At 38.5% G+C, this 17,500-nt stretch overlaps 1 protein-coding gene across 3 annotated transcripts in view; it reads right to left on the bottom strand.

Annotated features, from left to right (window-relative positions):
• SLC22A23 (solute carrier family 22 member 23) overlaps window positions 1–17,500 on the bottom strand; it is a 274,005-nt gene that overhangs the window by 120,715 nt on the left and 135,790 nt on the right. The window lies entirely within an intron of this gene.

Raw genomic sequence — 17,500 nt, 5'->3', positions numbered from 1 at the left:
AGACCAGGTTCATGTCCAGTGCCAACACGAACAGCCAAGACTAATGAGCAATCATAAAGGATGAATAATTTCCCCTTCTCCTTTGCCAGCTTTAAAAAAAATCCTACTAGGAGTTGCTTTCTCTACTTCTTTCTTTTGGCTTTTGCCTAGAAGCACAAGGTTGAAATGCTCTGTTGGCCACTGGACACCAATAGAAGCACATTTCCATGCTTCTCCCATTAGGCTCTATAAATGTCACATTACTGGTATTCTGTGCATGAGCTTGCTCAACAACAAAATCAGGCATCTACATTTCCTGTAGGACAGAGAGCCGTAGGACATCTGCAAAAGATTCAATTCATGAGGCACAGACATTTACAGAGACTCTTCAGATATTCATGGGTCTCAGCTGGGGAGGAAGAAAATCTGATTTCTGGAGCTTGGGCTCTGCAGATGGTGAAAATATCAGCATCTCTTAGCTAGGATTACCTTTAAGCAGAACTGGCATTCTCTCGTGGCCCCTACAAATGGGAAGGTGGGCAAAAGTTGCCCTAGTTTTCACTGACATCTTTCCCTTCCTGCCTTTCTAATACCTGGCTCTCTTTCTGGAATCTTGAGGATCCAGACACACTGGTTTACTTGCTCAACTCAGGACATTTCAGCTCCAGCCCTCACGAGTTCTTTGTGCTGCCTGGGACACATTCCCTCCTGGCCTCTCCTCCTCAGTTTCCCTCGCTTATTTTAAGACTTAACTCACTTTCTACCTCCTGGAGAAGGTCTTTCCTGGTCTCTTGAGCTGCTTATTCCCCCTCCTCCATTTTGAGATTACTTTCCATCAAGGACTTATGATGAAAATTGCTATCCACCTCCAGAGAGAGAACTGATGAACTCTGAGTGCAGATTGAGGCATAATTTTCTCACTTTTTTTTTTAACATGGCTAAGATATAAATATGTTTTGCCTGATTTCACATGTGTAACAGGTATCTTTGCTTGCCTTCACAGTAGGGCCTGGAGGGAGGGAGAGAATTCAGAAATTTAATTAAAAAAATATATTAAAAATACATTTTTAAAAAAAGAAGAAAAAAATTGATTAGTCTATTAAAAAGAAAAAGAGACTACCTTCCATCTATCTATTCTGCAAAGAGCTTGTATTTAGTTATGTTCATGTTTGTTTCCCTCTTCACCTTGGCTTCCCTGGCTACCTTCAAAACAATTCAGAACATACCTTCTACAATAGGTTTCCTCCCCCAGCCCCCAGTACTTTCTATTTATACTTTTTATAACTGGTATGCACTCATTTGCCGGTTGTCCTCTGTAGTAGCATGTGAGCTCCTTGAGAGAAGGGACCATGTTTGTGCCTCCTTTGTATCCACAGTGCCCAGGATATAGGAAACACTGAATAAATACTGAAATTCAGTAGTCAAAGCAAGGACATACTCTGTCTTTCTTTCTTAACACTGCTGTCCAACTCCATGGAAAACAGGCAATAGAAGAGAACAGCAAACTAAGGCATATTAACATTGTCTGTCAGGGCAGCCAGGGGTGTCAGTGGATAGAGAGCCAGGTCTGGAGATGGGAGGTCCTGGGTTCAGACCTAGCCTCAGTCATTTCCTAGCTATGTTACCCTGGGTAAGTCACTTAGCCCAGACTGCCTACCTCTTACTGCTCTTCTACTTTGGAACCAATACTTAATATTGATTACAAGACAGAAAGTAAGGGTTAAAAAAATTATCTACCAGGAACTTAAGAGATGGAAAATAGGAGAGATAGGTATGGAAGAAAAAAAATTACATTGTCACATCACTTCTAAGGGCAATTAGGTGTGGGCCTGGAGTCAGGAAGACCTGAGTTCAAATCAGGCTTCAGATACTTATTTGCCTTGTGTCTTTGGCCAAGTCAATTAACCCTGTTTACCTCGATTTTCTCAACTGTAAAATGAGCCAGAGAAGGAAATGGCAAGCCACTGCAGTATCTATGCCAAAAGAACCCCAAATGGGGTCATGGACATGCCTAATAAACAAACAACAATAAATCAATTCTAAGTATTGACAGTGGAAGTGAACCTCAGGAGAAAACGTATTTTTAAAAGCTTGCTGAAGAATTAAAAATAATTACTAAACAAATATGGGATGAAAGATCTCTTTAATTTTAATCCTACAGGATCTGATTCCTGTCTACTCATTCTTGTCATGGAAGTCAAAGGTTTCTAGTTCAAATCCCAGCATTGAAATTTATTAGGTAGCATTTCTAGCTAATATTTACAAAAAACCTTAAGGTTTATGAAGTGCTTTATAAATATCATCTCCTTCATTATCCCCATTTCTGTTGCTGTTGTTCAATCATGTCTGACTCTTTGTGACCCCATCTGGAATTTTCTTGGTAAAATACCAGAGTGATTTCCTATTTTCTTCTCCATTTCATTATATAGATGAGGAAACCAAGGCAAAAAGGGTTAAATGAATTGCCTAGGGTCATAGAGCTAGTGTCTGGGGCCAGATTTGAGCTCAGGAAGATGAGTCTTCCAGATAATCTTCCAGGTCTGGAACCCTGTCCATGTGCCATTTAGTTGCGTATCCTCATTTTGCAAATGCGGAAATTGAGGCTAAGGGAGATTGTGACTTACCCGGGGTCACACAACCATTAGGTGTCTCAGGTTTTCCTGGCTCCAGGTCTGTCCCGCCACCCAGCTGCCTCTCAACTACTCAACTATAATAGTAACAACTACTAATTGCTCATATTTAAGGCTTATGAAATGCTTTTGTTCCAACAACAAGAAAATATTTTCTTTCCCATTTTACAGGAAAAGAAACTGAGGTTCAGAGAGGTTAACTGATTTTCCCACAGTTTCACAGCAATAAGTTCAGAGCTAGCATTCAAACTTGAGGCTCTCCACAAGGCCCCTTCTCCTATAGCCCATGATCACCTATGTGATCTTGGGCAAATCTCTTCACCCCATTAAGCCCCTTTATCTATAAAAGTTTAGATTATATGATTTCTAAATGTCACGATAGCTTCTAAATCCTGTGATCTTATCCAAAATCATGAAAAAAGACTTTAGATTGATGGATGATTGAATCACCAGGCATCCTCAAATAATATTTTTTCATGAAATAAAAATTCTCAATGATTTTGACCATTTCTCTGAAGTCTGAGAGATTGGTGAGGCTTCTCAAAACTTTTTCCCTTCCATTTCACTCCACTGCTATTCTTCACTGATCTAAATTTGAGACTCTAGCAGGGAAGGTAAGGCAACATGCTTTGAAAATACAGCCTGAACAACAGTTTTAAAACAACAAAAACAGCACTATCATGTTGGCAAGTGGACAAAATCACAAACATCTGGGAGGATGTCACATAGCCCAGAAGACCTCCCTCCATTATGAACATAACCCCTGTTGTTTACTTTGGTTTCAACACAACTGTTACTGAGAAATAGAGTTAAAAGGTTTGCTTTAAAAGTAAAGGTAATTGCTAAACAAACATTGACTAGCCCTGGGATGTCACACTGTGTGATGTGTGTGTATGTGTGTTTGTGTGTGTGTGTGTGTGTGTGTGTAGTTGTTGTTGTCTTTGAGAATCAAAAGATTCTTAGCCTTGTTGATACCGTGCCCTATCTTAAAGTTAAATTTTAAAAATGTCTGTAAAAGAGAAACAAATATCTCTCATTTTTTAATGGTGATAGGCTACTCAATGTCATAAACTTTGGATATTTGCTGGACTGTCCAAACAGAATACCCGGCCCTTTAATATTTAAACAAAGACTTACTCCACCCATGTTGGATTCCCTTGGCTATAATGTTTGGTGCCAATATTACCACTGGACCTGATGAGTCACCTAATTCCACATTGACCAATCTCTCCCTCCCCAAACTCCACCTCTAACCCCTCCAATTCCTACATTTGAACAGCTTCAAATGCTTCCTTATCCTCTAGATCAAAGTATTTAACCTCTCTGGCTTTGAAGGTACACAGACTGGAACATAAAGCTTAACAACACACTTTGTGACAACTTGCCCCATCTTGGATGTTTACTGTGGCACACAGACAAATCAATAGAAGGCTGGCTGGAGACTAAAAAGGAAGGTAGCCTTTGATGGAATCCAGATGCCAACTCCAAAAGTAATTACTAGAACACTGGAGCTGGAGTCAGGGAGATGTGAATTCAAATCTGGTTTCAGACGCTAATTACCCTGGGCAAATCACAACTGTAGAAGAAGGGTAATGATAGCCCCTACCTTCCTGGAGTTATTGTGAAGATCAGTGGCTGGCACATTAAGGTACTTAAATGCTGGTAGTCCTTTTTCCTCCTTCAGTTTCCTCTTCTTTAGCTTTGTCTTGCTTTTAAACTTCTGTTCCTTCCAGACTACCTCAGTTTATCTGAGTTACCCATTTGCCATCCAGTTATGAGAGGGGAATTTATCTCCCTTTGTTTTAATTTAATCAATCAGGAATCTGGAGGTCCTTTGCCACTGAGATGTGCAGGGATACACACAGTGAAAGGAAGTTGAAACCAATGAGACAGGAAATTGATCCCACAAGCACTGCCCCTCTGGGTGGTGCCAGACAAATTAAGGAACTATGATTGGTTCCTAAAGATGTGACGCTGAAGAGCTAGTGGGTGGAGAAAATGGCTTATAATGACGAGACCAAGGGTCTGGAGGGCACTCAGATTCGAATTCTGAGTCTGGCTTTGGTGTCTCTTGCTATAGGGACACTCTTGCTCTGGTGACTATTGCTGAAGAGACTCTCATGGACTTCGAGCTGGAGACTATAACCTGAAGGCGGTCTCTTGTGCTCTTCTGGCTGGAGATTGGACCCTTGTCAGTGACGAGCTTCATTTCATCAGAGTGGCACATAGGATGGTAGACTAGGCAACTCTCTAACTCTTTCCTTATATTTCCCTCTCTTTACTATCTCTACTTTGATGTAATAAAGCTACTAGAGCTACTAACAGCCTCATAATTTAATTTTAATTATTATACAGGCTTTTCAAAGGTTAGCTACTTCATTGGAGAGAACAGACTCAGGAAGGGGGACAGCTTATTTCAATTTAATTCATTTAAGAATCATTCCAAAGACAGCTATTGTGGCATAGTGGATAGAGAGTCAGGTCTGGAGATGGGAGGTCCTAGGTTCAAATCTGACATTTCCTAGCTCTGTTACCCTGGGTAAGTCACTTGACCCCAATTGTCTAGCCCTTATTGTTCTTCTGCTTTGGAATCAATACACATTATCTATTCTAAGACAGAAGGTAAGGGTTTAAAAAAATTACCTACCAGGGAGTGAAGAGACAGAAAGTAGGAGGGAAAGTCCCTTAACTCCAATTGCCCAGCCTTTACCGCTTTTCCAGCCTTGGAACTTTAGCAAAACACAAAATACTATTGACTTTTAGATAGAAAGGAAGTGTTAAAAAAACGTCAGTCATTCCCTAGTTGGTAAATGATCAAGGGATATGAAAAGACAGTTTTAAGAAGAGGAAATCAAAGCTATCAATAGTCATATGAAAAAAATACTTGAAATCACGTATACCTAGAGAAATGCAAATTAAAACAATTCTGAGGTATCATCCTCACATCCATCAAATTGACTAAGATGACAGAAAAGGAAAATGACAAATGCTGGAACAGATGTTAGAAAATAAGTACACTCATGCACTGTTGGTGAAATTGCAAATTATATTAGTTCAACTATTCTAGAAAGCAATTTGGAACTATATTCCAAAAGCTATAAAAATATTCTTTGACTCAGCAAATACCACTATTATATCTGTACCTCAAAGAGATGTAAAAAAAAGACTATGCACAGAAATATTTATAGCAGCTCTTTTTGTGATGGCAAAGAATTGGAAACTGAGGAAATGCCCATCATTTGGGGAATGCCTATCAATGGGGAAATACAGTATATGAATGTGATAGAATACTATCTCCCTGAGCATGTTTCTCCATCTATAAATTGGAGAGAATACAGTTTATATTATCTATCTCTTTCACTAGAATTGTTATGAGAAACAATTTAGCAAAACACAAAATACTATCTATATTTATATCTATGTAGTGCTTTGTGTTTATGTGTGTTTATTTATAAAAAATTAAAAAACAAAGTCTGGAAATCACACACTATTGATGAATGCAAACAGAAGCATTATGGTTTGTACAAGATACTACTTATATCTGGGGTCCTGTTTTGAGGATACGATGAGATAATGAAAACAGAGCATTTTTATGCAAATGGTAACCAATCAACCAGCATTTAGTAAACACTTAGTATTTCTCAGATACTGCGAATATGTACTGGGAAATTAAAAAAAACACACACACACACATCAAAACCCCCCAAATCCCTGTCTTTAAGAATCTCACATTCTAATGGATGAGACAACATAGGTGTGTGACTGATACATGCAAAATACATATGAAGAGGGGCAGCTAGATGACTCAAGAGATAGAAAGCCAGGCCTAGAGGAGGAGGTCCTAGGTTCAAATTTGACTTCAGATACTTCCTAGCTATTTGACCCTGGGCAAGTCACAACCCCAGTTGCCTAGTCCTGATCGCTCATCTGCCTTGGAAATAATACATTTAGTATCAGTGCTAAGATAGAAGGAAAGGTTTTATTAAAAATAAAAACATATATAAAGTGAATCGGAGGCAACCTTAGAGGGAAATGTCCTATATAAACATTCTTTATCCTTCATTATTAATGAGTAAACTTTATTGATTACTTATAATAATTGACTTTTATGTAGCATTTAAAAATTATAGTTCTATACCTATGCTATCTGATCTGAACCTTACAGCATAGTAACAATTTTTTGATTTATTTATTTTAATAACAAATTTCCACATAAGCTTTCTGTAGTCATATGATCCAAATCGTCTCCCTCCTTTCTTCCCTTCGCCCTCTCGGAGCTGGTAAGTAATTCAATCTGGGTTATGTATGTATAATAATAAAATTTTAAAAAACCTTGCCATGGACATGACAAAAAAATGAAATCTCTATTCCCTGGGGGAAAGGAATCCCCTATTCACATGCCTTATGTCTCTTGCTCACCAAAACAAAGAAACAAATAATTTTCTTTCTACAAAAGAAAGTCAATCCATCATGTAATACAAAAAGCAGGAAAACAAGTTCCTCACAACCTAGAGGCAGCTAGCTACTGACATGGCAGATAGAGTGCTAGACTTGGAGTCAGGAAAATCTTAGTTTAAATCCTGCTTCAGACACTTAATAGATGTAAGACTTTGGACAAGTTATTTAACCTTTGTTTTTCTCATCTGTAAAATGGATGTAAGAATAGTACCTACCCCTCAAGGCTTGTTGTGATGATCAAACAAGATGATTTGTATAAAGTGTTCTGCAAACTTTAAGACACCGTGCAAATGACTGCTATTATTCTCATTATTCTCATTATTATTATGACACTTAAGGACTTGGTTCCTCTGTTTTGTACCTTTTAGTCTAACTTTGGCATCATGAAGACTATCAGGACACCTTTCTGAGTTTAATAAAACTAGTGTGTATTTACCAAAGCAAGTGAGAGAGCTGATTGATATCCATACCTCAGTTCCTTCATTTTTTTTTTAATTTTAAACCCTTAACTTCTGTGTATTGACTTATAGGTGGAAGATTGGTAAGGGTAGGCAATGGGGGTCAAGTGACTTACCCAGGGTCACACAGCTGGGAAGTGTCTGAGGCCGGATTTGAACCTAGGACCTACTGTCTCTAGGCCTGGCTCTCAATCCACTGAGCTACCCAGCTGCCCCCTCCTTCATTCTTTTGGAAAGTGATAAAGAAAAATCATCAGTTAATCACTCACCAAAATTTTCACTAGCTCTCACCCTGCTCCTAAGCTGAGATCATGAAGTCAATTTCTTTGGATACGATTTTCTGCATATTTTTCCTTTTAATATTGGTTTTTTGGTCAGTATTCACCCTAATGGAAAATTATAGGTAAAATACTTAACAAACCTTATTTCAATTAGTGGTTCTGTTGGGGTTCGCAGATCATAGAATTTGGGGTCTGGAAGGGATCTTGGAAATAATCTAGTACAACTTCTTCATTTAATAGTTGAGGAAACTCAGGTTCTGGGAGAAATGACTTGTTCACTTAGCTTGTCAGTGACTGAGTTAGGACTTTAGAACTCAGATCCTCAACCCTCTCCAATCCCATCTCCCAAGTCAGCATCATATCTACATGATACTTAGTTACTATTCACCTTACCCATTCTCTCCTGTTTATATCTAATTATTAATTCTCTAGAATGCATGGGTGGCCAAACTTCTAAATGTGATATTTAACAACTTCATTCCTCCAGTTATTCATGTGTAAGGATGTGTGATGGGTCCAGTGTATCAATTTACCTTCACATCACCTAAAATAACTGCTAAGTTATATACCCTTATAGCTCTCTAAAGAATGAATACCTCTATTGAATGAATCAAAGGCTTAAACTAGATATGGAAAAGCCCTGAATTAATTTGGAAGCCATTGAACAAAATGAAAATGATGCAAAATGGGAAGCATACTGGGATGAGTTGAGGAGATTCAGTCACATCTTGCAGGGCCTAGATAAAATAAAAAAACCAGTTTAGAACCCAGATTTCAGGGTCAGACCATATCAGTGGTAGAAACAGCTCTAGCTAGCCAAGCTCCTGAGAGGGAATCATTTAGTAGAAATGGGGAAAGAGAGAGCCTCCGCTTCTCCCTCACCCAGATTCTCCTTGTGAAATTCAAAAGGTTGTAAGGTTTTGGACTTCTTGTGAGTGTCCTAACAGATTCCATGGAAGAATAGTTACTACTGAAGACCTACTAGATGCTGAAAGAAAGTAGCTTTAGGACTTTACATGGCACACAGCAGAAAGCTGGATCATACCTAAAGGCAACCAGCACCTATGAGTTACACCTTTGCCAATAAGCTCTCTGTGTTTGAGCCTAATTACCTTGGAATCTTTAGGCTCTTTTGAGAGGGTCTGCTTTTGGTTTGGGGACATGTTATTGACTATTTTTACTAAATTACTTTGATAAATACTCATTTCTAAAAGCTCATTAAAACTACCTATTAATCAATGGGATTTTGAGCAACAGAATTGGAAGCACAGTCCGCCCTTCAGGGTTACCCCCCAGAATTCTTGTGGGAGAAGATTCCTGCTGTTCTTTGGGTCCCAGCCTGCCAGTGTGAATTGAAGTTGGGGCAATGGGCCCTGGGTTCCCACTTGGAACATTCTATATATTCAGAAGACTTTATAAGCCCCTCGAGTTATTTGGACTGGTTCATTGAGTGCCTTCTCCCTAGTTTCTCCCTCTGCTGTTATTAGTAATCAGTCTGAACCTTGGAAGGCCCTCCTCTATTTCTCAAGGGCCAACTTCTCCTTGAAGCCTTCCCTGGTCCTGCCAGTATTGGGGCACTCCCATTGTGGAAATTTCATCTATGGATGCAATTCTTCTGGAACATATAGTATGAGAGAGATGATTGAAAAGTGCCTTGCTTTCGATCAAACATATGGAGGCAGGACTAGAATTCAGTTCTTCCTGATTCCAAGGCTTTCTCTCTAAGTTTGGATATTCTCTATCCAAAGAATACATTGCCAATACTTACTAAGGTACACAGGGCAGCCTAGTGGTATAGTGGATAGATATTCATCTTCCTGAGTTCAGATCTGATCTAAGATCTCTTATTACCTGGATGACCCTAGGTGAGTCACTTAGCCTTACTTGCCTTAGTTTCCTCATTTATAAAATGAATTGGAGAAGGAAATGGCAAACCAATGTAGTATCTTGCCAAGAAAACTCCAAATTACAAAGAGTCAGACTCAACTGAAATGACAGAACGACTTTCCCCTAAGACTGGAAGAAAAGGAGATAAGATTATTTTTATTAAGCATTTACAAGCAGAATGCGTCATGGAAACCAACTGATGCATCTCATCAGGCATAAGGGTTGAGTTTCTTTAATTCTAGATTGTCACATTAGCAGATAAGAGAAGATCATGTTGACTTGCTTACTGCCCATGACTTGATGGGAATTTTTTCTTTCCTTCCTCTTCAGAAGGGACCAGGATTAGTGAATTTCTGAAAGGTTGGTTTAAGATACAATTGAACAGCAACTAAAATATGGACACAGTTGTGTGTTGGTGAATCCACCTTTATTCTAAGTTCCTTCAATAGTCTATGGCCACAGGACTATGAAGGGAGGAGAGTTTAGGATGGCTGCTGTTTTCTGGGGAGGAGTTGATAGAAAAATAAATTATTTTTGTGATTAATAATTATCAAAGAAAAAAAAGTCCTGTACATGGGGTGTAAGGAATCAGAGAATCTGGATGTGAATACCAGTGATTTATTAGCTACATGACCTTATAACACTTCTCATCCATGAAATAATAATAATTATAATGATATAAAAATATTTTTATACATATTATATTATATATCACATATAATATATATATTTTTTAATGATATAAAAAAGTTCACATTTATATAATGTTATACTTCGCAAAGTTTTTCCTCACCTCAAAAAAACCTGTGAAATGGGTAAAGCAAATGTTGATTAGAAATTTACTTCAAACTTTATTTACTCAAGCACCACTTTCTATGAAAAGACTTTTCTGATCTTCCTAGATGTTGGTGGTTCTCTGTTTCTCCCAGCAAGAAATCCCCCAAACAAATTTACCTTGTATTTATTTTACATAACTTACTTATGTACACATTATCTCCCTGTTAGAATGAAAGCTCCTTGAGGGAAAGAACTGTTTCATTTTTGGCTTCCAGTTCCTAACATCTAGCATAGTACTTGGCACTTAGGAGATGCTTAATGCTTATTGAATTGAACTGAAAAGAAGTTTGGACTAAATGGTGTTCTAAGAGGAATTTGTTCCACAAGCTTTCTTTCCTGCCTGGTGGGGAGGAGGCAGGAGAATGGCTACTGGACAACTTCACTTCTGTGTCATCCCGTCAGTACCTCAGTATTTCAAGGTTTTCTATTGGTATTTAAATGATAAACTCTATGCAATGAAAAAAACAACCACACCAACTCAACATCCCATGAAGTCTCTACCTAAATTTTTATCTACTCAGGTAACTTTCCAGGTGCTCTGGATGTGACATGACTGTGACATTATCCTGATTAATGCAGTCAGTAAGAAGCCATTAAGGTAAGAAATACTGGTAGTCTACTTGTCTTCCCCATATTTTCTAGCAGGTTGCTATCCTGGGCAAAGCAGCAAACTCTTTCTAGGTAAAGAATCTCACTCTCCCCCTTTCCTCTCTAAAGCACAAGTTAGAGATATAGAATCACACGGAGTTATGAGGTAGGTTGTCTCTGAAGGTGGTTCAGTTTTTTCAGCAGTGCCTGACTTTTTGTGACCCCATTTGGGGTTTTCTTGACAAAAACACTGGAGTGGTTTGCCATTTCTTTTTCTAGTTCATTTTCCAGATGAGGAACCTGAGGCAAACAGGCTTAAGTGACTTGCCCAGGATCTGGCACTAAGTAACTGAGGCCAGACTTGAACTCATGGATGACCAATTCAAGGAAAGAGGTTCTGGTAATCATGAGTTACTTATGGTTTTTTCCTGACTTACCAATATCTACTAATATACCTAGAGGTATCCTGATGTGGCGTCTAGAAAAACCTGGGTTCAAATTACTTTATATGTCACTTAACATTTCTAAGTCTCAATTGCTTCTACAAAACAGGAAAGATAACATCCACCTCACAGGGTTTTCATGAAGATCAAGTGAAATTATATATACAAAATGCTTTAGAAATCTTAAAGACTTGTCATGATGTCAGCTATTGCTATTATTATTGTTATAATATTTTATTTAATAATTATTGTTATAATTGTTAGAGTTTAAATAGAAATGGTCCTGGGACAAGTTGCTATCCTCCGATTGTTCTTAAACATTGAATGTTTAGTAGCCTACTATACAGATTTAAAAGGAATAAAAGCATTAGGATATCTCATTGAAAATATGTTGGAGATGACTCCAATAGCATATGGGAAGACAAAGATAATTTTAACTTCATCCTAGTTTCATATGACTTGATTTCTCTCAGTAGATCTATGTTGTTTTTTTTAAACATACCTCCTATCTTAGAATCAATAGTAAATATTGATTCTCAGGCAGAAGAACAGTAAGGGCTGGCAACTAGGGTTAAAGTGAATCACCCAGGGTCACACAGCTAGAAAGTATCTGAGGCCAGATTTAAACCCACCTCCTCCCAACTCCAGGTGTAGAGCTTAATCCACTGTACTACCCAGCTGCCCCTAGATATATGTTTTGAGAGCTTTCGTTCCATGTGGATAGAAAGTGACAGGTATTTGGTAAAATACCATTTCCCCCCTTTTTAAACCTTTATTATCCATCTTAGAATCAATACTATTTTTGGCTCCAAGGCAGAAGAAAGGTAAGGGCTAGACAATGGAGGTTAAGTGCCTTGCCCAGAGTTACATAGCTAGGAAATGTCTGAGGCCAAATTTAAACTCAGGACCTCCTCTCTCTAGACCTGACTCTCAATCCACTAAGCTATCTAACCATCCCTGTATAACAACTTCTAAAAAAGATGATTTTTAATTTAAGCACCGATCTTACTTTTTGTGGGGTGAATATTACTACTACTACTACTACTACTACTACTACTACTACTACTACTACTACTACTACTACTACTACTACTACTACTACTACTACTACTATTATCACCACTACTATAAATACTATTACTTCATACCTTATAAGTATCCCAATTTAAGTAGGAGACACTAATAACCAGAAAGATGAAAGCCAGGCATTGTCTCATTGTTCCATCTCTTTCCCCTGTGATTTTTGCGAGACTCTATTGTGAGATGCTATAAAAAGACTCCTAGTGTATAACTGGAAACATTTTTTAAAACTCTTGCCTTCTATCTTAGAATCAATTCTAAGGGTTAAGCAATTGGGGTTAATTCATATAGCTAGGAAGTGTCTGAGGCCAGTCTTCCTGACTCCAGGTCTAGTGGTCTTTCCACTATGCTATCTAGCTGCCCCTGGAGAATGGGATTGGAATCCTATCTTATCAGCTGAGAAAGGCAAGTCACTTTACTGCCTCCAGACTCATAGTCCTCACTGTAAAATGGGAACAATAATACTCACATTAACTAACTGACAAGGCACTTTGAAAATTTCACAAAATGGCAGATTGAAAGCAGGCAGAACAATTCTTTGTCTTGCCTAAAACTAGCATCTAGAACCTGTTTCAACTTGAAAATTCTGATTAAGAGTGCTGGATCTTAGAACATGAGTCTAAAAGTCATAGATCATCAGGACAGAGTCTCGCTCAGCCACCTTGGCTGAATCCCTCAAGAAGAAACCATGTGCTTCCTCTTAACTACATTTAATGTGTCAACATGTTGGCATAAGGAAGCATCTTTCAACCTGCAATGCCACAATGAAAGCTTTACCTTGTGAGTGACTCACTGGTTGGTGGCATTAAATCACATAACTCGGCTTCTAGCACAGCCTCAACTATGAGAAGTTGCAGGTCCCACCTCCCTCTTGAAGAGAGGGATCTGTCAAGGAACCCTCCCAGGAGAATAACTGGGGAGGCCCCTCACTTCCCCATTTGGCCCTGCTTGGAAGCAGACACTATTCCTTGACACAGCCACATTGGACTTCCCATCCTTTGTCTTCTTGATTTCCTAAGCTGGCTTTTAAGCTCCAGGGATGAGCATGTTTATTTTAGCACAACCATCTGGTCAGAAGACTAGCCTGGATAGCACTTCTTAAGAAGGCAGCTGTGTTTTATGTCGGGGAGATTCCTATCGACTAGCCTGAGAGTGAGGATGGGGTGCCTTTCCTTATTCAACTTCTGATATCAAGCCTGAGCCATTAACAATCATGATAAGGTATGTTGTTACAGATTCCACCCGAGAGATTCTAAGCACTTAAAAAATGTTACCTCATCAACCCTAGCAAGTATTATCATCTCTATTATACAGATGAGGAAACTGTATCTTCCCAAGAGCTACACAATATATACGGGTGAACAGTGAGAAGTGGGAGAAGCCACAGTAGCAGGACCGAAACTTCCACATGGCCACCCATTGCTCTAGCCAAGAGATCCAGTTCTCTCACACAGCATATTTGACTTCTACAGAGAAAGGGCAAGATAAGGAATGCAGTTCCTGAAGTTCAGAAGCAGCTTATTGTTGGGAATGGAGATCAACCTATTTGGCAAACAAGTCCTCCCCTTTACCTTTAGGGAAGGGCAGTGCCCATAAAATCTCAAATGCAAACAATTCCAATGGCTGGATTTCAATATCACAATACCACTTTTCCAGGTAATTTTCATTAATTTCTCCTAAATGTAAGGAAAGCACCAAAGGCATTTGCCAATTACTCTGAAACAAAGAAAAAGTTTTCAGTCTCTTCAGCCTTTGTACATCTTTTTTGTGAGGGTAGTGGGTAAAAGGTACAATTGGCCAAGATCTAGGGTTTCATTTGTGTGGACAATTCCCTAAGTGCGATTTGGAGTTTTAGTGACCTGTGTAGGGTACCAAGATGCCGAGCAAATTGATCATGTTTGGAGAGTTAATAGAATGTGTCGGAGGCAGGACTGGAAAGGAAGTCTTACTGGCTCCTAGGCTGGCAAGCAATACACTAGGTCATACCACACCTTTAGTACAATACTTTTAAAGTTAAAATTTTTTTTCCGAGATTACATATTGGCAAATGTTCAAAGATCATTTTCTCTCATCTTGTGATCCATGCTCTGCCCTCCCACCCACTTCTCCCACTTGGCCAAAATGGTAGATAATATAAGTTGTACATGAGTTATTATGAGATACACATTTCCATGTTCATTATGTTGTGAGATAAGACATATATCACTTACACTAGAGAAAAAAATCATTAAGGAAATAAAATGAAGAATGGCATGCTTTGATATGCATTCAGACTTTGCCATTTTCTTCTATAGCATTGGATAGCTTTTTTCATCATAAATTCCTTGGAGCTGTCCTGGACTTTTACATTACTGGTTAAGTCATTCACAGTTGATTATTATACTTAATTGGTCTTACAGTGTGTATAATGTTCTACTGGCTTCTGTATGCCTCCCTGCTTTAAATATGTTTCTTGTAGATATCATATTGTGTGGGTCTAGCTTTTAGCCCACTCTGCTATCCTCTTCCATTTTATGGGTGAGTTCATCCTGATCACATTCAAAGTTATGATTATTAACTCTGTGTTTCCCTCTATCTTATTTTTCCTTTGTTTATTTTTCTCTTCCTCCCTTTTCAAGTTTTCCCTGTTCACAAATATTTTTATTTTTCACTACCACCACTATGATACTCTTACAATCCTGTTCAATTCTGTTCTAATTGAATCATTTACTCAAAAAACATTTATTAAATGCCTACTATATATGCTAAGCACTATGTTAAACACTAGAGATGCAAAGAAAAAAATCATTCCTGCCCTCAAGAAACTTATATTCTACCTCCTTATTCAACTCAGCCATTTTTATTCTGAACTTCCTAGTCTAAAATTCAGTTTCTGGGCAAAAAAATTGGAAACATAATAAAAATTGAGTATCTCTGCCTTCTCTTTGTCATCAATTATTCGCATCCCACACACCTGGAGCAGTTAATAACAAAATCATCTTGTTATTCTTAGTTTTCCTTATCGGTCTCAGAACATTACATTATGATGAATGTGTCCCTGGATATTTGTTTTTCTTGGTTATTCATATACGTTTCTAGTTGCTATATTCTTAACCATTTGAAGAAATTACTCCACCCTCAGAATGACTTGTTGATCTTTATCATTATTGGGTTTTTTTTCCCCATATGAACTGCTATTTAACCACTTCTCTTCCATTCTTTACTTGGGTTAATTGAATTTCTGAACTCATGAGGAAGACCTCCACACTTAATATTAAAGAAAATTTCTTCATTAGATTTAGTGCAACCTTGTTGAGATCATTTGGGATACTCACTTATCATCCAATGCACTGGCTACTGCATCAGCTTCCCATTATATATAGTTTGATAAGCATGTCATCAGTATCTTCAACCAAGCCATTAAAAAATGTGTGACCAAAAAGACTAAAGCATGACCAGCAGACTCTTACATGCTGCCTACAAGTCAAGGCCACACTGGCAGATTCATCAACCCTTAGAGACCAACAAGGTGGCTCAGTGGATAGAGAGCCAGGCTTAGAGTCAGGAGGACTTAGGTTCAAATCTGGCCTTATATATACATTTGTGTGACCCTGGGCATGTCATTTAACCCCAGATGCCTAGCCCTCACTGATCTTCTGCCTTGGAACTGATACTTGTATCAATTCTAAGAAGATAAAGATTTTAAAAAAGAAAGAAAGAAGGAAATTAAGGAAGGAAAAAAGGAAGAAGGGAAGGAAAAGAAGGAAGGAAGACCCATAAAGAAAATATAGAGGAAAAAGACTTAATTATCTGGGAGAAGAGGAGGCTCAGAGGAAATTAATGATAGCATTCAAATGTATTGAGTTGGAGCAGCTATGTGGTACAGTAGATAAAGTGCTGGGTCTGGAGTCAGGAAGACTCATGTTTGTGAGTTCAAATCAGGCTTCAGACACTTAGTAGCTGAGTGACCATGGGCAAGCCACTTAATCTATTTTGCCTCAGTTTCTTCATCTGTAAAATAAGCTGGAAAAGGAAATGGAAATTGTAGCCCTTAGTAATGAGAGTGGACCCCAGTAAAATTAAAGCCATGGTCTGGCCAGAATCAGTCATGCAGCACTCCTCACACAAAGCTCCCAAAACCCCTCCTTTCCAACCTCCCCTCTGCTGTACTTGGTAATAACTGGCTATTCTTGACAAACCCACTGAAGCACATATTTTCCTGAGAATATGGACTAGATGGTTACATATTTACCTGTGATTTATTATCCTATAGAAAACTCTATCTAAGCTTCAGTGAGGTAAACTGAGTCATTATACTAAGACTGTAAACCATTACTAACCATTAAAGATTACCTAATCCTTTAGGTTATGTAACTATCTCTACGAAACACTAGCTGTGATCAATAAACTTGCCACTTGCTTGCCATCAGCCCTGCTGAGTCTGTCTGCATTCTTACCCTTCGGGACCTCCAGCCAGGTGGTCCCCAGTGGTCTCTAACAGAAAATCACTACACTATCTTTGCCAAGAAATCCCCAAGAGGGGCCACAGGGTCAGACATGACTGAAGTGACTAAACAACAAAGAATTCTGTTATCACAGCAGAGGTTAAATGGATGTTTTCCTGCACAACAAAACAGATACAGTCTCAGGTATGGGAACAGGTATAGTACATAGAACTATTTAGTGTTAGGGACTCAGATTCTGAAGGCAGGAGGCATTCCTCACAAAGAGGGCTACTTAGGTTGTATTTCCTTTAAGACTCAGCTCAATCTCCATGAAACCTTTCCCCATTTACTTAACTGCTAATACCCTTCTGTTCTAAACCACCTTTATTCCTTCTGTATATGCTTATATATATATATGTATATATATTTATATAT

Source organism: Gracilinanus agilis, chromosome 1 (genome assembly GCF_016433145.1).
Source record: "Gracilinanus agilis isolate LMUSP501 chromosome 1, AgileGrace, whole genome shotgun sequence".
NCBI lineage: Eukaryota > Metazoa > Chordata > Mammalia > Didelphimorphia > Didelphidae > Gracilinanus > Gracilinanus agilis.
Note: the sequence above shows the minus strand (reverse complement) of the source record. Positions and strands in the feature narration are given on the sequence as shown.